The sequence below is a fragment of the Diabrotica virgifera genome, chromosome 7 (genome assembly GCF_917563875.1).
Source record: "Diabrotica virgifera virgifera chromosome 7, PGI_DIABVI_V3a".
In the NCBI taxonomy this organism is placed as follows: Eukaryota; Metazoa; Arthropoda; class Insecta; order Coleoptera; family Chrysomelidae; genus Diabrotica; species Diabrotica virgifera.
The window spans coordinates 132,985,320-133,012,849 of record NC_065449.1 but is presented as its reverse complement, the minus strand read 5'-3'; the positions used below and the strand labels follow the sequence as shown (position 1 = coordinate 133,012,849).

General features: G+C 32.3%; 3 long non-coding RNA genes across 6 annotated transcripts in view; 1 reads left to right on the top strand and 2 right to left on the bottom strand.

The window, feature by feature from the left end:
• LOC126888740 (uncharacterized) overlaps window positions 1-8,509 on the bottom strand; it is a 40,329-nt gene extending 31,820 nt beyond the window's left edge. For 2 of the 4 annotated variants that reach the window (XR_007699593.1, XR_007699594.1), the window contains exons 1-2: window positions 6,988-8,507; window positions 6,191-6,363 (exon numbers count right to left, since the gene is read on the bottom strand). This is a non-coding gene — a long non-coding RNA (uncharacterized LOC126888740). Of the gene's footprint in view, window positions 1-4,397; window positions 4,573-6,190; window positions 6,364-6,444; window positions 6,629-6,987 lie in introns of those variants that run through there. The other 2 variants (XR_007699592.1, XR_007699591.1) reach the window with 2 other exon arrangements.
• Window positions 8,510-16,370: 7,861 nt separating this feature from the next.
• On the bottom strand, window positions 16,371-19,714 carry LOC126888750 (uncharacterized). Its single transcript, XR_007699609.1, has 3 exons — window positions 18,574-19,714; window positions 18,206-18,474; window positions 16,371-16,882 (listed from the first exon to the last, which is right to left on the bottom strand). It is a non-coding gene; the product is annotated as an uncharacterized LOC126888750 (long non-coding RNA).
• Window positions 18,830-26,381, top strand: LOC126888760 (uncharacterized). Its single transcript, XR_007699625.1, has 2 exons — window positions 18,830-18,968; window positions 25,572-26,381. It is a non-coding gene; the product is annotated as an uncharacterized LOC126888760 (long non-coding RNA).
• The last annotated feature ends 1,149 nt before the right edge of the window (window positions 26,382-27,530 follow it).

Sequence of the window (27,530 nt, the reverse complement as noted above, 5' to 3'; positions counted from 1 at the left end):
TCCTGCAAACCTCATGAAAAAACATATAGGAGGTATTGTCACATTACTGACGATATATTTCAGTGAATGTCTAAAAAATATACTGTGAATGTTCAAAGAATGTTCGTAGACATTCATGGAATGTTCTAACAAGACATTCAGTCTAAAAATATACTGTGAATGTCCAAAGAACATTCATGGAATGTTCCAACAAGACATTCAGTCTAAAAAATAGACTGTGAATGTCCAAAGAACATTCGTAGACATTAATGGAATGTTCCAACAGAACATTCTAAGAATATTTAAAATGCTGACACAGCACTTTCCAGGGACATTCGTGTGCATTTGGGGACATTCCAGGAATGTTTTCAATGTCCTGTGTGTACATTCTAGGAACATTCATGGAATGTTTTGTGTTATTAGGGGTATAATAAATGGGATTAGCTGGCTTAAAAATTCATAATCTACGTTCTGTAGAAAATATACAGTTTTTGGTTTCTTTTTAACTAGATCTTAATATCTAACCAAGCATTTTAAGACCTTTTTATTATTTTTTCGATGATATATTCATGTTTTTAGTTTGTTCAAAATATTCTAGATGATTGTACACTATAATAGATAGCCAACTAAATAAACACAAAAATTTTATTTTTGTTACAGCCTGTATATAAGTTTACCTATATATACAGTGCATTACGCACCACCTTAAAAATTGGGCATTTTTGATGTCTCGAATTTCCTAAACCTGTTGTCCCATCTAAGTGATTTTTTTATAATAATATAGCCTGAGGCTATAGGTTACTGCCTTATGCTTGTCATGCACGGGGAGCTATACTGTAATATATATTATATCACGTCGCTCTCTATAGTAATGAGTGAGCCTGCACATACGGAACCCTGTCTGCAGGCTCACTCATTACTATAGAGAGCGATATGATATAATATACATATATTACAGTATAGCTACCAGTGCATGACAAGCTTAAGGATGTAACCTATAGCCTAGGCTATATTATAAAAAAATCACTCAGATGAGACAACAGGTTTAGAAAATTCGAGACATCAAAAATGCCCTATTTTTAAGGTGGTGCGTTAATTTCTTGGAGAAGTGTATTGTAATTTAATGTAAATAATGTAATATCCAATAATTGTAATTTAATATAAGATGTAATATAAGTTCCTTAAAAATATATTTTTTATTTCCCACCATACATTCTCCACAGGTCTAAATATCGATGCTAGACGTCCACCGGAGGTCCTCTCAGGACGTTAGATGGACGTTCGGCAGCAAGACATTGGACCAAACTGGGACATCCTATGAAGGTCCAATTGACATTCACTGAACGTCCCCTCGGACGTTAGGTGGACGTCCATTGGACGTTTGGCAACGTGGCATTTGGACCAAAATAGGACGTCCTGCTAAGGTCCAATTTACGTCCCCTAGGACGTCCGATTAAGGTCCAATGTACGTCCCTTCGGACCTTAAGTGGACGTCCAACAGACATTCGGTAGCGCGACATTTGGACCAAAATAGGACGTTCCTTGGACGAAAACGGACCTCCCTAAAGTCTGTGAAGGACATCCTTGTGCTATTAGGGATGTAGGTATATAGTATCTTTATTCTATTATATTCTACTCTATTTCAAACCTATTCTATATAAGTATCTACACATTACACCTATTATCATCATCATCATTCTCTTTGCCTTATCCCTATGCAGTGTCGGCTTCCCTAATTGCATTTCTCCACACAATTCTATCTTGAGTCATATCAATGTTAATCCCCTTTACCAACATGTCCTGCCTTATCGTCTTCTTTGGTCTTCCTCTCCTACTCCTTTCAGGAATCTGCACTTCAGCTATTCTTCGTATTGGGTGATTAACGTCTCGATGTTGAACATGACCAAACCATCTTAACCTATGCTCTCTCATTTTGGCATCAATTGGTGCCACACCTAGACTTCCCCTAATATACTCATATCTAATTTTATCCTTCTTTGTCACTCCACTCATCCATCTAAGCATTCTCATTTCCACCACATGCATTCGTTGTTCCGCTTTCTTTTTCACTGCCCAACATTCAGTTCCGCGCATCATAGCCGGTCTTGTGGCTGTTTTATAGAATTTTCCCTTCAGCTTCATTGGAATTTTTCTGTCACAACACACCACTCGCTTCTTTCCACTTCATCCATCCAGCCCTAATTCTACTGCATGCATCTCCATCTATTTCTCCATTACTCTGTAATACCGATCCTAGGTACTTAAAACTATTGCTTTTCACAATCATTTCACCTATTATATTATATTTTACTTTATTCTATACTATATATCTATTCTAATCTATCTATATATTTCATTTAATCTGTTACATTCTACTCTATTCTGTTTTAAATCAAATACTTTATTAGTATAAGTATCTACATATATATTACATCTATTCTATTATATTCTACTCTATTCTATTTCAGTTTATTTTATACTATATATCTATTCTAATCTATCTCTCTATTTTATATTTATTTTATTAATCTGTTCTATTCTATTCTGTTTCAAATCAAACACTTTACTCAAACAAAGAAACAAACGACATTCAAAAGCTTCTAATAAAAAAATCATTGCATTGGTACTACTGAAAATATTGACATTTTTACAACATTTATTCCAAGTTCCTTCAATTTTTTTGAGGACAAGAAAATTTTGCTTTCAAGAAATTCACGAATTTATTGGCGTCAAGTTAATAACGAACAAACTTGGATGTCAAATTGTGCTTTGAGAACACGTCAAATTTGGCCTTGAATAACTTGGTCAATTTATTGTTCAATTTATTGTTGATGTAAAGTGCAGTTAAGGTTGGCACACAAAACTGTTCCTAACCTAAACTCAATGTAATTATTGATTTTTCTTATTTGTTTTTTGTCGTGATTTTGAGGTAGTATAGTATTTAAAGACATTCATTAGATTAATTATTTTATAAACTTTACGTTTTTGGTGATTTTGAGTGCTGACAACATGCCTGTGACTTGTATAGTAGTGAACTGTGGAAGTCCAACTGATCGGGATAATGTTAATTTTAATTTGTTTTTTGTCCTGATTTTGAGCTAATATAGTATTTAAAGACATTCATTAGATTAATTATTTTATAAACTTTACGTTTTTGGTGATTTTAAGTGCTGACAACATGCCTATCACTTGTATAATAGTGAACTCTGGAAGTCCAACTGATCAGAATAATGTTAATTTTAATTTGTTTTTTGTCGTGATTTTGAGCTTAATATAGTATTTAAAGACATTCATTAGATTAATTATTTTATAAACTTTACGTTTTTGATGATTTTGAGTGCTGACAACATGCCTGTGACTTGTGTAGTAGTGAACTGTGGAAGTCCAACTGTTCAGAATAATGTTAATTTTAATTTGTTTTTTGTCGTGATTTTGAGCTTAATATAGTATTTAAAGACATTCATTAGATTATTTTATAAACTTTTCGTTTTTTTTTTTTTTTTTATTTATTCACGGGCAAGCCCTATTCCGATATAAATTTTACAGTGTTCTAAATTATATAACATAATTATACAATTATATAACATTAATGTTAACCAATTATATAACATAAACTATCGTAATATAACATATAACCAAGTGGTTTGAGAAAAAATAACTCGTATGAGTAATACAGTTACAAAAAAGAAAAAAAAAAGAATAAGATCCCTAATAACACAAAACATTCCATGAATGTTCCTAGAATGTACTCACAGGACATTCCAAACATTCCTGGAATGTCCCCAAATGCACACGAATGTCCCTGGAATGTGCTGTGTCAGCATTTTAAATATTCTTAGAATGTTCTGTTGGAACATTCCATGAATGTCTACGAATGTTCTTTGGACATTCACAGTATATGTTTTAGACTGAATGTCTTGTTGGAACATTCCATGAATGTTCTTTGGACATTCACAGTATATTTTTAGACTGAATGTCTTGTTGGGACATTCCATGAATGTTGGAACATTCCATGAATGTTCTTTGGACATTCACAGTATATTTTTTAGACTAAATGTCTTGTTGGAACATTCCATGAATGTCTACGAACGTTCTTTGAACATTCACAGTATATTTTTTAGACATTCTCTGAAATATATCGTCAGTGCTGTGACAATACCTCCTATATCTTTTTTCATGAGGTTTGCAGGAGACGAAAAACATTTTTTAAGGTCACCTCCTGTTGCATACGTAAGTTCTGGCTTGTTTTGTAGTAAATAGATAGTTAAATTTACTGCAAAACAAGTCAAAAAATATATGAAAACAGGAGGTGGCCCAAACAAGTTTTTAGTCTATCTTACAAATCTCATGAAAAAACAGATAGGAGGTATTGTCACATCACTGACGATATGTGGCCATACCAAATAATGCATCCTTGATAAATATAAACATTTTTATTGCAAAAAATTTTTTCATACATTTTTTTAATGTAATTTACTGATATTCCTATAAAAAAATGTGTCACATTTGCTTTGTAAACCTTTCTTTTGCCTTTCATAGCCACATATTCCATTTCCTTCCTGGTTTTTTGTAGACCACTTCTCTCAGCTGATTCTAAAAGAAAATAAAATAAATGGTAATTTTTCTATCCTTTACAATTAACAATCAGAAGAAATATTTACAGGTAATAATATGCATATAATAATAATAATAAAATAAATAATAAATTAAATAATATTTAAATAAATAATAAATAATATTTAATAAAGAAAATAATAAAACATTTTGTATTTTGACAACGACGTCCGATGTGGAAGTAGAAACCATAATAAAGTTATTTTTTCAAGTAAATTCTGGCTTATTTCCCCATTAAAATAGTTACAATAATTACAAAAATGCCACAAAGAAATAGCTTTTTCACAAACTAATAAGTATTTTGTTTTATTATATTTATTGTTTTTATTATTTACTTTAACTTAAGATTATAACTTAATTCTTGTTTTCTATTTCTGATGTTTTTATTTATTTGCATTCAATATTAATCTGTTTTCTTGTATAATCTACTTCGCAATAATTATGTGATATATTGGACTTAAAATGAATTCAAAAATTTTTTGTAATTGGGCAACAATGTCAACTTAGATCTCTGATGTAGATAATGAAGAACAACGGTATCTACAGTTGGAAAAATGAAAGAATAGGGCTTTTCATCAATTGTCATTTGTTTCGAGCTTCTGTCATGTGTCACATAATATTAATATATCTACGTCATATGTCTTTGGTTTGTATCTATTATTGTATATACCAATAACGTATGTCGTAGATATATTAATATTATGTGACACATGACAAAAGCTCGAAACAAATGACTGTGAATGAAAAGCCCTATACCCATGAACGATCACCTCAATCACTTATTTTGTATTTGCTATCTTTTTCTATTTTAGAACAAATAGAAAATGATATAAAAACATTAAAAATAAAAAACTGGAGAAAAAAAGCACGAAACAGATCAGAGTGGAGAAGAATCCTGGAACAGGCCAAGACCCAGAAAGGGCTGTCGAGCCAATGATGATGATGATCTTTTTCTATAGGTAACAAACGTTTGTGATTTATAGAAAAAGACAGCAAATAGGGCTTTTCATCAACTGTCATTTGTTTCGAGCTTCTGTCATGTGTCACATAATATTAATATATCTACGTCATACGTCTTTGGTTTGTATCATTGGTATATGCCAATAACTTATGACGTAGATATAGTAATATTGTGTGACACATGACAGAAGCTCGAAACAAATGACTGTGAATGAAAAGCCCTATACAAAATAAGTGATTGATGTGATCGTTCATGGTTATAGGGTTTTTCATTCAGTCATTTGTTTCGAGCTTCTGTCATGTGTCACATAATATTAATATATCTACGTCATACGTTATTGATATAATCAATGATACAAACCAAAGACGTATGACGTAGATATATTAATATATGTGACACATGACAGAAGCTCGAAACAAATGACAATGAACAAAGCCCTATATTGCTTTTCATCGATTGTCATTTGTTTCGAGCTTCTGTCATATGTTATATAATCTGTGTATAATATTAATACAACACGGATTATACGACATATGACAGTAGCTCGAAACAAATGACTGTAAATGAAAAGCCCTATTCTTTAATTTTTCCAACTGTATATTGTAATTGTATTATTAATTGGGTTAAGCATATTACCTGTGTGATATAAGCTATTGGAACAGCACAGTCTCTCAAACGGTTGAAAGTGAAGTTCACGGTTGAAAGTGAAGTTCTGTCAATATCTTTTTCTAAAAAATGTTTTGAACATACTGCTCTATTAACAAATCTGATCAATACTTCATGCCTTCTTCGCAGGATCTTCTGGAAAGCTAAAAATACAAAATATATGCATTACTGAGCATTATTAACAAATTTTAGTTTTAAATAAAAAATATGATTAATGAACTCACAAAATATTATAAAAAGCAGCTTAGAAATTGTTTATTAGTATAGTCGTTTCCCTAGCCACAACTGGCTAGTGATTTTAGTAGGTAATTTTTTTGTTTTTGGCCATTTTTGCCAAAATTACTAACTATGGTAAAAATTTACTCTAAGGGTAGACCTTGAAAATGCCAATTTTTTTATGGACTTAGCCTGAAAAGTGGAAAAAAGCAGACATTTTACTGTTTTCTTTGGGGGAAACTGGTAAAAGTGCCCAAAAATCAAGAAATATTTGAAAAAAATCAAAAAATGTAATAGTAGCCAAAAAAAATTTACGTGAAAAGGATACAAAAGTATATAGAATGTCTTAATAAAATATAAGTAATTGAAACATAATACATATAACTGATTTTTACAATCAAATTATGAAAAAATACGTAATATTGGTTAAAATAATATTTTTTTTGTCATATTTCAAAACAATATGGCGGACAGGCGCCGAGAGGTCAAATTTGACAGTGTTGCCAGTTTTAACCTTTTAAAGATTTAAAAATTTAATAAAAATTACTTACAAAACAGCTATAGATCGATGCAATTTGAGAGTCCAAAGCCAAATTCGTGGCTTTAAATGTAATAAAAGTTGCCACCAACATATTTATTTCCTCTGCCTGCAGTTTACTAGCTTCGAAAGAGGCCTTTTCTTTGTGAATATAGGTATTAAAGCCACACCTTAATTGTACTTAAATTTACTTTCGTAACACCTACACACCATTTAGTCTCACTTCACCTTTATTTAACGATAAACTGGGCAGATTGCAATTGGGCGCAGGCGGTCTGAAAGGAGGAAGGCCTAACCCTTCGGTCCAAACCTAACTTACGGGTATTATATTGAGAGAACCGCAGGAGGTATTTGACCGCTGAGCGCAATCACAACCCACCCGATAAACTAACTTCACTTTCACAAATTTGTATATGATGCAACAGACAACGCCCAAATCCAGGGCGCAGCACAAACAACCGACCTAACAAACTAAAAACTAACAATAAACTGTTTAAAAAATGCGTCAATGCATGCATCTACCAATTTTTCAAAAACAGTTGCCAAATTTAGAGGTTTGCATAAATATTCCAAATCAATGGTACGCTTAAATGGACAAAAATCGATGTTTTCATGTGAAATTATCTTTTGTCATTCACATGGCAACATGGTTTCCCGAAATCAGTGACAGTACATAACCATGAAATACATAAAATTTCATTCCAACCTTGAAAGTGTATTCTGGGAATCCCACAGAATTTATTTATTAAAATATAATCATAAATCACTATAATATTAATAAACTTGATGTAATCTAACCTAACGTAACGAAACCTAACCAGAACTAACCTGACCCTTGTAATAAAGCAGTCATTTTGTGTTAAAAATGCGTCAGAATAAGTAAAATGACATATTTAAGAATTGAAAAATTGTAATTTTCATAAGAAAACATATTTTATATAACTATGGCAACACTGTTAGGATTCTCCTTCTTGCGTTTATAAAACGGTTGTCATTCCTGTCGTTTCTTGTTGTTTCATGGTATATAATGGCGGAAAATGGCGGCGATTTTTAAAAATAAGACATATTTTAAATTGCAATTACATGAAAAGTAACGCCCGCCCCCAATAAAAAATTATTGTACAATTATCAGTAAGTGAAACAGAATTTATTGGTATAAATTTCATATCCGTAATCCGTCTACCCATTCAGTAAACTAGAACCCTAACTATTTAGTTATTTTTTTGCCAATTTTACCAAATTGTCAAAATTATTTACTAAAATCACTAGCCAGTTGTGTCTGAGACTAAGTTTAGCGAACCGACTGTACTATTCATACTGTGTATTCATTAGTTGGTACTATTATAGTGTGTGGTCTACCATCCTGTTTATAAACGCATACATTAGCAAAAACGCAAAAAAAATGTTAATTTTACAAATAATCCGTTTGTTATTATCTCTATTTACTATTTTTGTTAGGAATAAGCAAGTTTGTGGCTTATTCGCAATTATTAAAATAATAAATGGATATTTTCTGAAATAGGGGCATGCCTTTGTTTACATATTTGCATATACTAACCTTTGAAACATTATTCCTGCAGATTTTTTATCTACATTGCTTCTGCTTCTCCAACTGATTTTATGCACTATATTAATAATACTATTAAAGTTATTATAAAAGTATCCGAATTAAAAAATATTCTTAAAAAGCACAAATAAAAACAAACAACGATCACGCACGGCAAGGTGGCCAAGGCCAAGATGCATGTCAAGATGGCCGAAGCACCGAAGTCTGAAGTGAGGTCATTGGTCGTTTTTAGTCACGTGATGCCCTCTCTAAGCACCATCAAAGAATACATATCTCTCACAAGAACCGACACGGACGGCGATTCTTTTGTTGTTAGCATGTACTTAATTTTAGTATCGAGTTGGCAAGTGTACACGCGAGTACACTGAGAAAAGTCTCGCACATTTCTGGCGTGTATCAATAAAATTTTAGTTGCACTGAGAGAAAGGTTGCATGCAGGGCCGGCTTTTGTTGACATTCTTAATATGGTGGAATTATTTTTGATTTACAAAAGGTTGCAAATACAACACAAAGTAATGGTGACAATTATATTGATTAAAACCATGGATAAAATACCTTTTTTTTTATCCTGATTTTAGCATTGAAAGACCAATAATAAAATATATTATAGTGGCGTGACATTCACTAATTATTCTTTTTGGCTTATATTGATACAACGATACAAAATATAATTTGTTGTTTTCACCAATTTTGAAAAAGTGTGAACAAGTTGGTGAGAATTTGAACGACTTGGTGTGACCTAATAGGCTGTCTGTCCGTCCGACCGCGAATATAACTCCTTCAGTCACTATACCAGGTAGAATGACAAATGAGGTGTCAAATGAAAGCTTATAATCCATGGATGGTACTCAAGGTGAGACATTTGACCTAGACTGTCTGTCCGTCCGACCGGAAATGTAACTCCTCCGTCACTATACCAGGTAGAATCACAAATGAGGTGTCGAATGAAAGCTCTTTCCGGTTTTAGAAATGCGACCGGAAGTACTCTTTTAAAGTCACCGCACAAGTGATATATTATTCGACGCGCATTCGCAAGACGAGAACAAATATATACTTCTGGGTTCATGACTGTCTGTCCGTCCGACTGCGATTACAACTCCTCAGTTACTAATGCAGATAGAATGACAAATGAGGTGTCGAATGAAAGCTTATAATCCATGGATGGTATTAAAGATGAGAAATTTGACATCGGACTTCGGTTTTAGAGTTACAACCGTAGGTACTGCTTTAAAGTCACTCAAAATATGATATGAATGTAAAACAAGATGACAAAATTAGTAAAATCATAGATCAATCGACGCAAAGTTACACGAAGAGTTCCAATATCGACTTCCAGTTCTACTTTCGATTACTTTGGGTGAAAACCTAGGACCAATTACTTGTTTGTCGAGGTATTTCCTAATTCATTATATTCGTTATTTCGTAAAATAATCGAAAAATAACAGCCGTTGTAACCGTCACGGAATCCAATTCTTTTTGGATGACAAATGTTCGTGATCAACAACAAGAAACTGTATATTAAAATCGAATGTCAATATTTTCAATTTTTATTGTCTTGGAAACCAGCCAAAACATTCCGTACATTCCAGCCAAAACCAGCCAGTACATTCTTTAAAGTCGAATATCGGGGTAAATAAATAAAAAACCAATAAGTATTGTACTATTTTATTTCTATAAATATAAAGATGTAATAACTGAAAAAATATATATAGTATGCAATAAAAACTAATAAGCAATCGAGAAAAGAGAAAAAGTAATTTTTTTAATTAATATATTAATTAATATATATATGGAAACGTTTTGATCATTATGGTCAGAAGCTTATATTCCATATGAAAGCAGCCTTTAGCTTTTTTTGTTGGAACGCAAGTATAATCAAGAGAATGTAAACCTATTATGAAGAGTGTATTGTCAATTATCAAGCATTAACTTGAATGTTGAAACAATTTCAAGTAATATTGGATCAAACTTTTTGAATTAGCTAAATTATATAATGTTACTCCTGAAAATCCTGAATTTCAAGTAGTCAGTCATAAATTGTTTTATATATTTGACCTAAGTTATTGTTTTATACAAACTACAGAAACAATTTAATGAAACATAGTTTATTTAATTTAATTTAGGTTTGCTGATAAAAGTACTTTATGGAAGTTTTTGTGAGTATTGGATTCTCAACTTTTTAAACACAGCACGTGGCTTGTGGAATGAACACATATAAAATATGACTTTGTGCTCTTCCTGCAGATGCATTTGGTACAGTAGAGGTCAAAGAAAGGTTAGAGAATTTGTATTTTTAGATTCAAATTCTTTGTGAAATCCCAATAAATACAAAATTATTTCTTTATACGATAGTTTATAGTTAATGAAAAAGCTTAAAATAATTAATTCACATAATCAAGATATCTCAAAAAGAATTAAATTGTATAAATGTTGGAAAATAACAATTAATAGTTGTAGGCTATATAAGAAAAAATATATATAGAAAATAAGTCTCTACAAAATATTATGAGCTACAAACTGATACAAAAACAAAATACTAACGCCAAGCCAAACAAACAACTGTGACAACAAACGCCGATCCTGTACAAGACAAATGTCACCAAAATTATTTGCTATTCATACAAATTGAGAAATGGCCGATCTGGCACATGCGCATAAAAATTTAGTTCATAGATAATCCGTTTGTGTCGGTTCTTGGGAGATATGTATTCTTTGGCACCATGCACAAATACATGCGCCGTGAGTTTGAAAATGAACATATTAACAAAAGGAACATTGGTAGTATGTTCACAGAATGTCTTATGGTAACATTCCACGAATAATTTAATCAGATGTTCACCGAATGTTCCCTAAATGTCCAGGACATTCAAATATTGATAGAACTTTGGTAGTACATTCCTGGAATGTTGTGTGTTGTTAGGGATAACATTAGGTCAGTACAATTACAAACAAAAGATATCACCTAAATCAATTCGGAAATGTTGTAAGGTATAACGGTTTTAAGTTATCTAATACATACAGGTCATGTAACACTAATCACAATACAAAAGCTCTGGCCGAAAATATTAAAAAGTTAAAAAGTTAGGGAAGAAATTAGGTTTTTAAAGCGGGAAACTGATATATTAAAAATTTCGAGGTTATTTAATGAGTTAGCTAATCGAAGAGTTCTAGGAATAAATGTGTTGTAGGAATAATTGAATCTATGAAAAGAGACATAAAAGGTTTGCACCTGCCTAGTCGAACGACTGGGGACAAATAGAGATATTTTGGAGAGAAGTTCGGGGCAGTTACACAGCCCGTTGATAATTTTAAATAAAATAATTAAGTCTCTTTGTTTTCTGCGTACCTCAAGAGGAGGTAAGTTCAGTATGCGCTCTAATACAGAATAGTCATAGTATACATGCAACTTACTGGCAGTATATCTCAGAAAATTGTGTTGGACAGCCTCAATCTTCAGTTTATGAGTAAAGTAATAGGGGGACCAAATTGTGGAACAGTAATCGAAATGAGATCTAACCAGGGAGAAATAAAGAGATTTAATAGCTGAGATGTTTGTAAAGTCTCTAGTGGTTCTTTTTATAAAGCCAAGCATCTTCATAGACTTCTGTATTGTACTGTAAATGTGTGATTTATAGCTAAGGGCGGAGTCAAGGATCACACCTAGATCCCTAGTTTCAGAGGCAGAATGTAAGGTCAGATTATTTATACTATATTCGAAGATGATTGGATGATGAGTTCGGTGGAAACGAAGAATATGGCATTTGGATGCATTCAAACACATACCATTTTGCATACACCAGTTAGATAGGCGATCAATATCACCTTGTAGACTAAGTGAATCAGCCTCAGATGTGATTATTTTAAAACATTTTAAATCATCAGCGAATAACAAAGTTTCACTTACTTGGAAACAGGGTATTAGATCATTGATAAATATATTAAACAACAGAGGTCCCAAGTGTGATCCCTGTGGTACACCTGAGTTAACAGAGATGGTATGAGAATAGTGATGATTAACCCTGACAATTTGCGATCTTTGCGTAAAATAGCTCTTGAGCCACTTCAATATAAGGCCATCAACTCCGTATAAATAAAGTTTATGAATCAAGAGCTCATGATTAACTTTGTCGAAAGCTTTGGAAAAGTCAGTATACACAGAGTCAACTTGTAAACCCCTCTCAAGAGCATCTGTCAAAAAATCAACATATGTTATGAGACCCAATTCTGCTGATTTTTTGGATGTAAATCCAAATTGTTGGGCCCCTATAATTGGCGAGAAGTCATAACTTAAATAATCGGAAATAATGCTCTCAAAAACTTTAGGAATAGCACTAAGAATACAAATGGGACGATAGTTACCTATATCCGATTTTCGACCTGATTTATATATTGGAGTGACATAAGAGTTTTTCCAGTAGTCTGGAAATTCCCCTGTTGATAAAGACTTATTAAATATATAAAAAAGTGGGCGCGATAGAATGAAGCTGAATGTTTTAAGGAAAGTGGGGGGAATTCCATCAGGACCAGGACCTTTGTTGGTATTGAGTTCAGACAGTTTTTCGTAGATTTTTGAAATTTCAATGTGATAATTAGACACATTAACCAAAGGTGAAATCTGGGTTACATGCGGATGTAAGGATTGGTTAGTATAGACGGAAGAGAATTGGTTAGCAAAAAGATTAGCAATATCAGTTCCATTGAAGGCAGTACGATCTCCAAGAGTCATTGTATTAGGTATAGCGTTATTTTCCCTTTTACTACTTACAAATTTCCAAAAGGATTTAACGTTATTAACAATAGAATGTTCGGTACGTTGAATGTAATCAGCATAACACTGTCTTGATAAAAATTTACATCTAGTTCTTAAGTTACTAAATGCTGCATAACTTTCTGGACACCTTGTGCTCTTATATATCTTGTGCACTGATTTCTTCTCGTGAAGCAACTTCTTCAGCTCAGAGGAGTACCAGCATGGATATTTCTTATCACAGATTTTTTTTAGCGGAACAAAACAATCAATGATGGAATAAAAAATGTCGTAAAATACAGAAACCATGTCAGAGAGTACTTTTCCTTGAAGTGCACCATCCCAATTAATTGCTTGAAGGGATGAACGAATTGCTGCATAGTCAGCATGAACAAAGTCATAATAATACTCTTCACCAGATAAATGATCATTTGTGATTTTGAGTGGCAAACTGCATTCAAGCGGAGGATGATGTGTGTCCACTGGAATTAAAGTGTCGATAGCCTTCAATACATCAATACCCAATGGAGATAAAATGAGATCAAGCGTAACTCCTCTATCGTTGGTTATTTCGTTGGTCTGGAAGAGATTGAAAAAAGCACAGATATTGGATATAGTTTCAATAGAATCAGCTTCAGATTGTGTAGCTGTAGGCTGAGGAGAAGCAACGGAACAATAATCATCGACATCCCAAACTGCAGATGGAAGATTAAAATCACCCAATAGAAAAAGGTTTGCTCTATCATATTGCTCGCTTATGGAGATAAGCTGTTCAAAGTACGATTGGTATAAAGTAGCTATAGATTTAGGTGGAAAATATACTGTACCGATTATAGATTTGTTATTAAAGAGAACAAACAACTGTTCAATCGAAGGATCAGACTGAATTTGATAAGAAGGAATTGAGTTCTTAATGGCAATCAACACTCCCCCACCTCTACTGAAGACACTGGAGTCCTTAGAGCGGTCAGTTCTGTAGATGTTGTAGTTGAGAAGTCCAAGTTCAGCATCCGTAATTCCAGGTGTGAGCCAGGTTTCAGTTAAGATAATGATATCATAGGAACAGTTGCTGACATTCAAGCTGAGGTCAGACAGTTTAGTTCTTAGTCCTCTAACATTTTGGTAATAAAGTATAGGGCTGCCCGGTTTTAGTTTTTTTTACAGATTTTCGGTGTATTGTTGAAGTATTTAATAGTTAAATTTTGCTCACCAGCCTGTTGACGCACTCTAAGTTCGTTTTTCACTGAATCGAGTTGCTTTTTCTGACAGGGAGTTTGATCAGATAGGAAAAATATTTTATTTGCCTGGCCTAATTTAACTTTGTTTCTTAAGATTTGATGCACTTCGCGAGCCGAGGAAAGAACGACTTTAATTGGTCTATGACCGTTTTTATTCTTCCTCCCAAAACGAAAGATATGTTTACTGTTGACACTTATCGCACCTTCACTCGCTCCAGATAAAAGTGTTTTTATTTGATTAATATCCTCAGTTGAAGTTGATGGTTCTGGGAGATTGAAGATAAGTAAATTATTTGACCTTTTTTGGCGTTCGTGTAGCTCATTTATGATGTCATCGGTTATTGGAAAGTTACTCTTGTTATCTTTTAGCATCTGGATTTCAGCTTTGAGTAAGGTGACTTCGCACTTCAGGTTTTCAACTTCTCTTAGAATTTTGGGCACACTTTTGAATGACAGTCGGCAATCAGAACAAAAGTAGAACAACGTTCTCTTCTGGATTACAACAGCTCGAAGTTCAGAAGCACTTAAGCCAGTACATCCTTCGGTCGGATGAAGAATAATATGACAGCTGTCACAAGTTTTTGGTGATTTTAAGTGCTGAAAACATGCCTGTAACTTGTATAGTAGTGAACTGTGGAATTCGAGCTGATCGGTTAATGTTAATTTTTTTCGTGTTCCCTCTATAGGGCTTTTCATTCACAGTCATTTGTTTTGAGCTTCTGTCATATGTCATATAATCCGTGTATAGTAATATTATACACGGATTATACAACATCTAACAGAAGCTCGAAACAAATGTATTAGAAACTCATTTATGTTTCCTCGCCTAACTAAATTATCAAAAAACAGGACGCACTCATGCTAGGAATTATGGTTTTTATTAATATTATTACAATTATTTATATGTGACACTAACGTAACTAGTGACATTAATTTTTAGGCCAATGTGACAAACTTTATTAATACTAAATTTTAACATTTATCCCCTATTTTGTTAAAACAATATTATTTTGTTTTTCATTCTATTCAAAATAAATGCAGTTTTGACAGGGAATTTGTTTTGTTATTTATTTATTCCATATAGACCTGGATCCCGCGTACCAAAAAAAAGTTGATTAATAGCAAGCTGAAAATTTATTAATAGCTTAACGGTGTCTAGTCCGACAAACTTTGATGTACGGGAACACTGGAAGTTTTAACTGTGGGACAGGTTAAAAATTTGGAACGTCAAACTACGAAAATGTTTATGTAATTTGTCAGATAAAACTTCCAATTGGTTTGCTACCAATTCATTAAATTCTCATGCAAAAACCAGACTGGTGAAAAAATCACCAACTGGGCATTTTAATGAGTAGAACACGAAGACCATGTCAAACTACAGGAATCATGTTGGTTAGTAAAAGCAGTCTGATTTTTGCATGAGAATTTAATGAAAGGATAACAAATCAATTGAATGTTCTGTCCGACAAAATATATGGGATGTTTTTGTAATCTGAGTTTCCAAACTGTTTCACAATTAAAACTATCCCTGTTCCAGTGTCACAATACATCAAAGTTTGTCCAACTGGACACCGTTAAGCTATTAATAAATTTTCAGCTTGCTATTAATCAATTTTTTTGGTACATGGGATCCATGCCTAATAGGTTTGTTCGTAGTACGACACAAACGATTAGCAACTGCTGCCAACCATCAGATGCATGAGCAGTTAATAGTTAGCATTCATAGACTACGAATGCACATGTGTCTGATGGTTGGCAAGAGTTGCTGATCATTCTACGAACAAACCTATCAGTAATCACTATTTGTGATATCCATGGGTAGTTACTAACAGAAAGAGGCAGGATTCGATTTTTAAATCATTTATTTTAGAGTCAAAACATAGTCATACCTTAAACGATAAATGTATATTATCATTACAAGTTGATACTAATTACAAAAATAAATACACATCTAAAAGACCAATACATAATTACTCATGATGAAGAAGTACATTATAATTAAAAATGAATAACCATTTTCATATCGCTGCAACACAATGCCAAAGCCATCTTATATTTCAGTTCGTTTAGTGAGCACAAGAAGCACTCTGACCGAACAGTTTCAAAACTCATTAGTTTTTCATCAGAGAATGCATATGTTACTATCTCCAAACCATGTAGCTGTAACATATGTACATGCATTGGGTTCTTCTTCGTCTGTCTTGCCCTGGTCATACTCAGCTAAAAATAGGATTGCTGCAGACTTCACTATTACCAGCCATACACATACAATCTGCATTTGCTATGTCATCAGAACTGGCTATCACCCCACCCAAGCATTTAGTCGTTTAGCATTAGATTTTTGGAAATGCTTCACCTAAAAAAATATTTTATTTTTTTGGAAATTCTTCAACTACAAAAATTTATTTTTATTAGAGTATTTGCGTTCTTTACAATGATTGAGAATATTTTATTTAAAATCAGACATTCATATAATATAATTTTAGAACAATCATGACAGTAATTCAAATAGATGGCAGTAATAAATCATTTTTAGATAATTATAGAGTTCACAGTTTACAGATTAGGACGACGATATGTCTGGTTTCATACAGATATATAAACGTAAATAAATCTAATATCCCAGGCAACCAAGTGACGTCATATAACGTTGAGGAAACGTCAGTTTTTGGTTGAATATAACACGTGTTTGAACATTACGTCATATAGACGTCTTTTGTAGGTGATTTTAAATACGTAAGATTAATGACGTTAAAAAACGTTTTAATTTCAGACAGCCCAAGTCTGACGTCACAACATTGGGAGGAGCTTGTTTGTTTGTATTCACACCAAACAATTTCGTTTGGGTATGGTATAGATAACGCTAAATGTTCATAAGAAATTTCTCATTTATTGTTTACGTGGTTTGTGCCTTGTGTGATAAAATAAGACGTTTCATTTAGATATTTAGTTGAAGAAACGTGTAAATTAAGCGATTTTTATGTGTTTTTGCTCAGTGAGTTAGTTTAATGCAGTAATTCTTCTTGACAACTATTTGAGGTTATGTTTATTTGTTTTTAATTAAGCGTTAAATGAAGATATTAAGACAGCGTTAAATTAAGATATTAGTATGCTGGATAACTTGTTAATAAATTATTTATTATTTTCATATATATTCATTTCATATATATTCAGTTTTGACACAGTAAGTAGGTATATATAACTAGTGAAAATTCTAAAATGTGAGGGCTCGTACAATCATGCAGAATTAGTGATGCTTCTAGCCTAGCGCACAAGCGATCTTATAAACAAGTGGTAGTACTTATATCTTCGACACATGGGACGTAGGCCTATAGGTTTCATGTTATGTACCTATTTTTTATACTATTTTGAAACATCTGAAAGAGGTCACTTTTTGAAAGTATTAAAGACGTGATTTTACCGACGTGAAAAAAACGTAGATACGATTACGTTTTAAAATAGTCACAATCATGACGTCAAATCGATGAGACAAATACACGTGATTTTCAACGTCAGTACTACGTCATAGAAACATGTCAATTGGTCATTTTTATGACGTGTTATCTACGTTATAAAAACGTCGTTTGGTTGCCTGGGATTTAGAACCAATTTATCCAAAAGACACTAATACTGTTATCCGTATATTTCTTAATGGTGAATAAATAAAATAAAGGCATACCTTTCCAACAATAATATGGAAATCAGGAAATCATTAACAATTTTTACTCTATTCAAAACAAATCCAGCTGTAAAATATTTATGTGCCTGAAGGCTTTTGTATGCTTTCATCTGCTGCTTAGAGTAGCAACTCCGAGATTCCACCAGATATGTATAAATATCTATAATAGTAACTTGATGGTCTGCACTTTACTGTAAAATCCAATTCTGACTGAATTGCGTATTGCGTGTGGATCTAAATCCCCAATTATTTTCAGCTTCAATAAATATCTAAAACAATAAAAGAAATAATGTTATTGCTTGCAAAATTCATCATTATTGATAAATATCCGGGCAAAATGAACAGTAAATAAAATTTGTTTCGCCTACCTTTCTCGCAACATCTGGAGTTTCCAATAATAATTTCCTTAAATAATCAGTTTGCATTGTGGTAAAGTTTATAAAGTTGACAAAAACAGGAAACGAAATCCAAATGCATCCAAAATAGACAAAATACGACGATAAACAATGAAAAATCATTGAAAAATAGATACAAACATAACCTCTTTGTTAGTTTGTGTGCCAACCAGAGGTCACGTGGTTTGGATTGCCTAATTATTTGTTGAGGTTGAGTCTTTCATGTTCATGACAACCTAAAAATTTTGATTGGAAAATGCATATAAGATAAGGGGGTGGAAAAATGGAAATTAGTGGCTTTTTTTTGCAGTTCTGTCTGTTAGTTTTGCGTTTTGCTCTGGCTGGGTCTCTTTTGTTTAAACAATCATGTAAGTATTAAGGCTGTATGACACTATGCATTTTCTTGTATCATTTCTAATATCGTTTCTGATATCGTTTCTTGTATACATTTTCTTGTATCATTTCTTGTATGTACATTTGTGCCCTGTATGACACTATGCAAGTTCTTGTATCGAAAACTGTATGAAATTCGGCACGTGATTGGTCGAAATTTTGTTTGTCACCCTGTCACCTTACATTGGTATGGTAGTACTGCGTCTACAGCTGATTTTAAGGATTTTATAAAATTTATAAACTTTTAAAAACAAATATTTTATTGTTATAATAGAGAGTTATTGCCAACGTCTTTTAAGTCGACCTGTAATAAAAGATCCTTTATTTTGACATATAAGCATGCGCAGTATTGCGTCTTTTATTTTTGTCTTTTAATAAAATACAGGCCGCCTGTATTTAAGGAAAATTAGAGGACACCTTTATTTTAATAAAAGTTCCTTTATTTTGACATAACGTGTCAAAAATGTGAAGAAAGGTGTAACTTCACTTGTATTTTGAATTTATCTTGTCGCTTCTTTGGATTGATAATTTATGTATTGTGGGATTGATATTTGATTAAACTTTCATCATTAAAGTTGTATGTTGGGTTTTATTTATTAAAAACAACTCTAAGTAATATTCTGAGATATAGATTATTGATGTTTTGACCCAAACGAATATAGAAAAGAACATTTTATTGAAGCTTGAGTTATTACAAGAAGTTGTAAAACGGAATATTACGTAAATAATTTTAAATTGTTACTAATTACAATGATCAGACTTAAAATATCAGTAACTTATTTATTAAACTCAATATATTTTACATTTTTCTATAGAAATAAATATTTATTGAAGATATAAGAGATTGAAGATATAAGATCAATAAATTTTAATGAAAGTTAGGATTTGTTAAAATTCTAGATTCAAAATAGAGTTCTATTCAACAGATATATAACAACAGGTTAACAAAATAAAACAAAGGTTCAAGTATTTATTTTTGAAAATTTAAACTTTTATAGATTAGAATCTATAAAGTTTTTAATCAAAAGTATTAATACACTTTCATTTTCATGCCATCTTCTTCTTTTGGTTCTTATCCGTTTCGAATGTTGGAAATCATATAGCAATCGTAACCTTGCTAGCTGCGATTCGAAACAGTTCCATTGATATTCTCCCTCTATCAGGTCTTCGCTTACCTTTGATTGTACCTTGCAATATGTACTGCAGCAGGGAGTAACGGTGCTGATTTATCATATGTGTCCCAGATACTGCAGTTTTATGCGTTTAATGGTAAACACAATCTCCAATTCCTTCTTCATTCCTCCTTGTTCGTGATCCATTTCATGCCATCAGTATTTGTTTATTTAAACATTGCCAAAAAAATTAATAAAAACCAGCATTTTTTTTTTTTTTTTTTTTATTTAACGTCCTAATTTATTTACAATCTGTAAAACAAGTTACAATAAGTAAATGTTGTGACCACTAGTGTAGGTGACTTGGAGAAAATGATTCAATAATCATTTTCTTTACAAATATTTTACATAGATATAAAATTGTTTGTCTCTGGGAATTACGGCACATATAACTAAAATCGCGATGGTAAATCACTAGGTGTATTTCGTCTAAGTCTCCGTCTGACTGGTTGGCTCATCAGGTTTCTGGCTAGTACATTTGGATGTTGTGCCAGTCTGTCTTCGTATTTCTGTGCAAAGTTGGTAATTTCTTCTTTTACTGTTGAAATTTCTAGATCGCGTCTAATAATAATATTTGCAACATACCATGGGGCATTTGTGATTATTCGAAGAACCTTCGACTGGAACCTCTCCAAGATTTCGATATTGGAGTTTGATGCAGTACCCCAAAGTTGGATCCCGTAAGTCCATATTGGCTTCAAAATTGCTTTGTAGACAAGTACTTTATTTTTCATCGAAAGTGATGATTTGTGACCAATCAGCCAGTAAAGATTGTGTAATTTGAGACCAAGTTGTTTACGCTTCATAAAAATGTGTGTTCTCCAGTTTAATCTTTGGTCTAGATGCATTCCAAGGTATTTGACTGTTGCTTGCTGTTTTAGTTGGTGGTTGTTGATATATACAGGCGGGCAGTGACCTTTACGGTTTGTGAAGGTAATATGAACCGACTTTGTTTCATTTGTTTGAAAACGCCACCGTTTTAACCAAGTTTGCATTTTGTTGAGGCTGGTTTGCAGAAGTTGAGAAGCTATCCGTGGGTCCTGATGTACTGACATCACTGCTGTGTCGTCTGCATATGTAGCTGTAGTGGTTTGAAAGTTTGTTGGTAAGTCTGCTGTGTACAATAGGTATAACACTGGCCCCAGAACACTGCCCTGTGGAACTCCAGATCCAACTGGAAATAGAGACGTGCACTCATCTCTATGTTGTACAAAAAAGTAACGGTTATGGAGGTAGGATTTTAAAATTAGGAAGTGAGTGAGAGGAAGCATATTTTTTAATTTGTATAGAAGGCCTGTGTGCCAGACTTTATCGAATGCTTGCGAGATGTCTAGAAAAGCGGCAGTGCAGTACATTTTGTCTTCCAATGCTTGATTAACAGTTCTGCATATCCGATGAACCTGTTCTATGGTTGCGTGTTGGGATCTGAATCCAAACTGGTGTGCAGGGATTAGTTCTCGATCTGATAGGAGTGGTTGAATTCTTGAGAGTATCAGTTTTTCTAGGATCTTTGACACTATCGGCAGTAAGCATGCGCAGTATTGCGTCTTTTATTTTTGTCTTTTAATAAAATACAGGCCGCCTGTATTTAAGGAAAATTAGAGGACACCTTTATTTTAATAAAAGTTCCTTTATTTTGACATAACGTGTCAAAAATGTGAAGAAAGGTGTAACTTCACTTGTATTTTGAATTTATCTTGTCGCTTCTTTGGATTGATAATTTATGTATTGTGGGATTGATATTTGATTAAACTTTCATCATTAAAGTTGTATGTTGGGTTTTATTTATTAAAAACAACTCTAAGTAATATTCTGAGATATAGATTATTGATGTTTTGACCCAAACGAATATAGAAAAGAACATTTTATTGAAGCTTGAGTTATTACAAGAAGTTGTAAAACGGAATATTACGTAAATAATTTTAAATTGTTACTAATTACAATGATCAGACTTAAAATATCAGTAACTTATTTATTAAACTCAATATATTTTACATTTTTCTATAGAAATAAATATTTATTGAAGATATAAGAGATTGAAGATATAAGATCAATAAATTTTAATGAAAGTTAGGATTTGTTAAAATTCTAGATTCAAAATAGAGTTCTATTCAACAGATATATAACAACAGGTTAACAAAATAAAACAAAGGTTCAAGTATTTATTTTTGAAAATTTAAACTTTTATAGATTAGAATCTATAAAGTTTTTAATCAAAAGTATTAATACACTTTCATTTTCATGCCATCTTCTTCTTTTGGTTCTTATCCGTTTCGAATGTTGGAAATCATATAGCAATCGTAACCTTGCTAGCTGCGATTCGAAACAGTTCCATTGATATTCTCCCTCTATCAGGTCTTCGCTTACCTTTGATTGTACCTTGCAATATGTACTGCAGCAGGGAGTAACGGTGCTGATTTATCATATGTGTCCCAGATACTGCAGTTTTATGCGTTTAATGGTAAACACAATCTCCAATTCCTTCTTCATTCCTCCTTGTTCGTGATCCATTTCATGCCATCAGTATTTGTTTATTTAAACATTGCCAAAAAAATTAATAAAAACCAGCATAAAGCTTAATTCTTCTATTATCTTTTTGTATATCGGGAAGTTTATCTGACAGATTAGAGGTCTTTTCATTTTCAGATAACTAATTATTGGGAAGTTTATATAACAGTATCCTTAGTATCTGTCTTTTCAGCTCCGGATAACTAGTTAACGGGAAGTTTCTCTCTGTCAGATATCTATTAGTATCTAATCTGTCAGATAAACTTCCTGATAACTAGTTATCCAGAGGTGAAAAGAAAGAAAGAGAGGGCCATAATGGATAAAAGATCAAACGCCAATAGCATGTACATATGTACATATTTATAAATTTATTATTTAAAACCTGCTAATGATCATAAAATACTTAAAATCAGTCACCAATATAATATTTATATTTATTTATAAATTTATTAACAAACTGCAGTCCAATAAAAATAAAATTAGTTTAAGCGCTAGCTTTAAATGTCGAACAATAATTTTAAACAAACACACACACAATTTAGTCGCATTAGATTAGCTCCTGGTTGAAAATGTACTGCCACAGCTTCTATATCAATATCAACAGCACACTCATTTGCCAGTATTTCAACGTTTTCTCTATTATGTACTACTGCAATATGTAAAACTGAACAAGCTGATATTATTCTTTGAATAAAAGGTAACTTGCATCTCATTACATATGGTAAAATGGGAAATCTCTTCACAATACCAAATGTTCTTTCAATAACAATTCTTAAAGGGATTTGTGATGGATTATAAAAACACAACTTCTGTCTGAAAATTCTGGAATGGTGTCATTCGGTAGTTGTAGTTGAGGAATGGATATCCACTATTCCCTAATAATATATTCTCCAGAAATTCCCCATTACATATACCCATAATGCAAAAGTATTTAAAAACTCCTAAAATAGTATTTCCAATTTATTGCACTTCCATATTATTGAACGATGAGTATTATGGGATATATTATGTTGTTCTCTAAACATCATTAAATGACAAAATAATTAAATTTAACGTTTTACTCTTCAATTATCTTATTTTAATTTATATCGACAAATGAAATTTTATAGGTTATTTTTATATTTACAAAAATATTTCATGTCATTTGTCAAAATAAAAGATTCTTTAACTGCGTTTGCAATACCACTCTTTTAGACCAGTCCTGTATTTGTCCTTTATTAAAGTATCCTGTAATAAAGGATCCTTTATTTGCCGGTGGCAATAACTCTCTACTAACTAGAATTTTTACGTTGACTGTTGATTATTTGTATTTTTTATTTTGTTTTGATATTTGTGCTAAAATATTTGCATTATAATTATCTTCAGTTTGATCCAAATTGGAACTATTGTATTTTCCTCTATTAAAAAATTATGCAATATGAAACCCAAAGTTATTCTAAATATATGGTTATTAGTAGAACAGTAGTCCATACCAAACGGTATATTAACCCAGATAGCACAAGTACGTTTTATGGACATCCAATGGACGTACATCTGTGTACATTGGAACGTCCAATGGACGTCCCGCTAAGGTACAATGGACATCCGATGGACGTCCAACGAATGTCCAGAGTTCACAAAATTGGACGTCCATAGAACGTCCGCTACAAACGTACATTGTACGTTGTATTGAAGCTTTCAGTGTACACCTTATGTACATTCAATGTACGTCTTATGGACATTTGTAGGGCACTTTTCAGAAAGAAATCTAGTATCTATAATTTTGTGAATACATAGCAAAAAGCCTTTATAGGAAATAGTTCCTTATAATACTAAACTTATACTTAAAAATATTACACAAAAGACCTTTTTATTTCTCTTTACTATAACTTCATTATAATATATACTTTATTATAGGAACTAGGAACTTCATTAATGCACGACTGCACTTGCACGATAAACAGAAAACACAAATATATCACAGGATGTATTTTCATAAAAACGAGATTCAGATAATGACGCCCTAGGAAGCATGCACATTAAAAGAGGTTTAATCTCTGTTCTGTTTCTGTTCCAAACTATTTTTAGAGTCAGTACCGTTGTTGTATATTACAAGCGCGTTTGCCATTCTGTGAATTATCATAAATAAACCATCCTTCAGTATTCCACAACAATTAACAGCGATAATCCCCTAAAAGTACCTGTCTAATACTAACTTTCACGACCGATAGCGCGAAGAGCGACAACGTTGTCAAGAAGATTCTCATTTAGTTTGTATTGGGACTTAACATAATAGTCGCGTTTTGTGTAAAATATCCATGGACCACAAATGGATGTCCAATGTACGTTGAAATCCAACGTCCAATGGACGTCCCGTAATGTACGTACATAGTACGTCCAGTTTTGGTCCATGGACGTTTGGACTTTAAATGTACGTTATATGGACGTACATCGGACGTTGTGTGCTATATGGGAAGTATCAATAAAATATTTATAAATAATACCTACAAAACACAAATAAATTTATCAAGACATAAATCATATGATCTCATTTTCAGCCGCCATTATGAGATTTAGAAGTTTTACCAGCAGGTTTTACGTTTTTGCTCTTTGCGCAGAAATTGGCGCAGTTATTGTACAAGAATCTGTGCCTGACACAAATTCTTGTATCGTTTCTGATATCGTTTCTTGTATCTGTGTATGACACTATACATTTTTTTGACATATCAGAAACGATATTAGAAATGATACAAGAAAATGCATAGTGTCATACAGCCTTTATAAAAACGTTTTCAATTTTCTGTATTCTTTAGGAAACGAATTATTTATGCATATGATTACCTGTAAATAGTAGTACCTATTTCTTTTGATTTTTAATTGTAAAGAGTAGAAAAATTACCATTCATTTTAATTTTTTAGAATCGGCTGAAAGTGGTCTACAAAAAAACCAGGAAGGAAACGTATTATAGCCTTGTTGTGGCTATGAAAGTCAAAAGAAAGATATCTATAAAAAGTGTATTGACTAGTTGGAAGAAACTCCACATTGTCGATGCATAATAAGATATTACTTTATAAACAAATATCAAGACCTCGGAATGGAACCTGGATAATATAGTCATCAAGAAGATAGCAGGAAGTCATGAGCAACAACAACTTCATAAGTATGAGAATATTGAGGAAATCCAGCTCCTCATATCTACTACTGGACAAACTAGAAGATTGAAGAGGACAAAGCCTTTTGAACCAGTTTGAGTGATAGGTGATAGTGAAAAGCAGAGCGTAGTGCTTGTGTGCCTGTGTATGTTAGAATAGTGCACGATCTTGTTAGATTAGATAAGAGACGCTTTGGGGTAAGCTCTTCATTTTAAGGAACAGTAGTAATTTAGGTTAAATTAAAATTGCTCATTGGTCAGTTATGACCAGATTGTAATTCTCTGATGTTTGGCAAAAAGGGCTTAAGTCAGAATTGCACATCAATAATGTTTTGATGATTTCTGGACCATAAAAAAAGTGTTGCAGACTTAAACTGTATGTACCAATAAAAAGAGCCGATTTTTCTGGTCCAGAAATCATCAAAACATTATCGATGTGCAATTCTGACTTAAGCCCTTTTTCCCAAACATCAGAGAATTGCAATGTACAATTCAATACAAATGAATCATCATCGTAGTGATGATTATGGAAAAAAATATATGACAAGATTTTGTGCAATAAAAATGTTTATATTTATCAAGGATGTATTATTTGGTATGGCCACATATACTTCTGGTATATCGTCGGTGATGTGACAATACCTCCTATCTGCTTTTTCATGAATTTTGTAGGAGACGAAAAACCATTTTTACGGTCATCTCTGTTTTCACATGTAAATTTTGACATGTTTTGTAGTAAATAGATAATTGAATTTACTACAAAACATGTCAAAAAATATCATATGAAAACAGGAGGTGACTGTAAAAAAAGTTTTTAGTCTCTCTTACAAAATGGTTAACAGAGGTGACAGTTAATAGAGAGACAGATAATCAAGGTTCCACTGTATAGTGAAATTTGGACACCCGACACCCCATACAAATTTTATGGGGGTTTTGTTCGTTTAAACCCCCCCAAACTTTTGTGTAAGTTACAATTGAATTATTATTGTGGTACTATTAAACACAATGTTTTTAAAACTTTTTTGCCTCTTAGTACTTTTTTGAAGTCAGTTTTTATCGTGATATTTTGAATATTTGTCAAATCCACCACATATTTGTATATGGTTAAGTACGATTGTAGAGACTAATAATATGAAAATTTATTTATGATTTACATTTTTAGGTATATTTTGAACCATTTTAAAAAGAAGCCATATCTTGATAAAAAGAGCTTTATCGAAAAAATAGAAAGAGGTAAAAAAGTTTTAAAAACACAGTGTTTAACTAATGGTACCGCAGAAATAATTTAATTGGAACGTACCCAAAAGTTTGGGGGGGTTAAACGGAACAAAACCCCCATAAAATTTTTATGGGGTGCACAAATTTCACTATAATTTTTCTTTAAGATGTTACTGCAATAATATTGCTTCATGTCCATTTTCAATAAAAAATCTTTAATAGTTTTCGATATATTCGAAAAAATCAATTTTTATTTTGTATCTTCAAAGGGCTGTAACTTTTTTTGTGTGCATATTTGTACTAAGGTAAGTTAGGTTCATTCAAATTATTTTTGGTCCCAGAATATGTGATTTAATTTACGACCAATCTTTTCGGGACACCCTGTATAATAAATGGGATTAGCTGGCTTAAAAATTCATAATCTACGTTCTGTAGAAAATATCCAGTTTTTGGTTTCTTTTTAACTAGATCTTAATATCGAACCAAGCATTTTAAGACCTTTTTATTA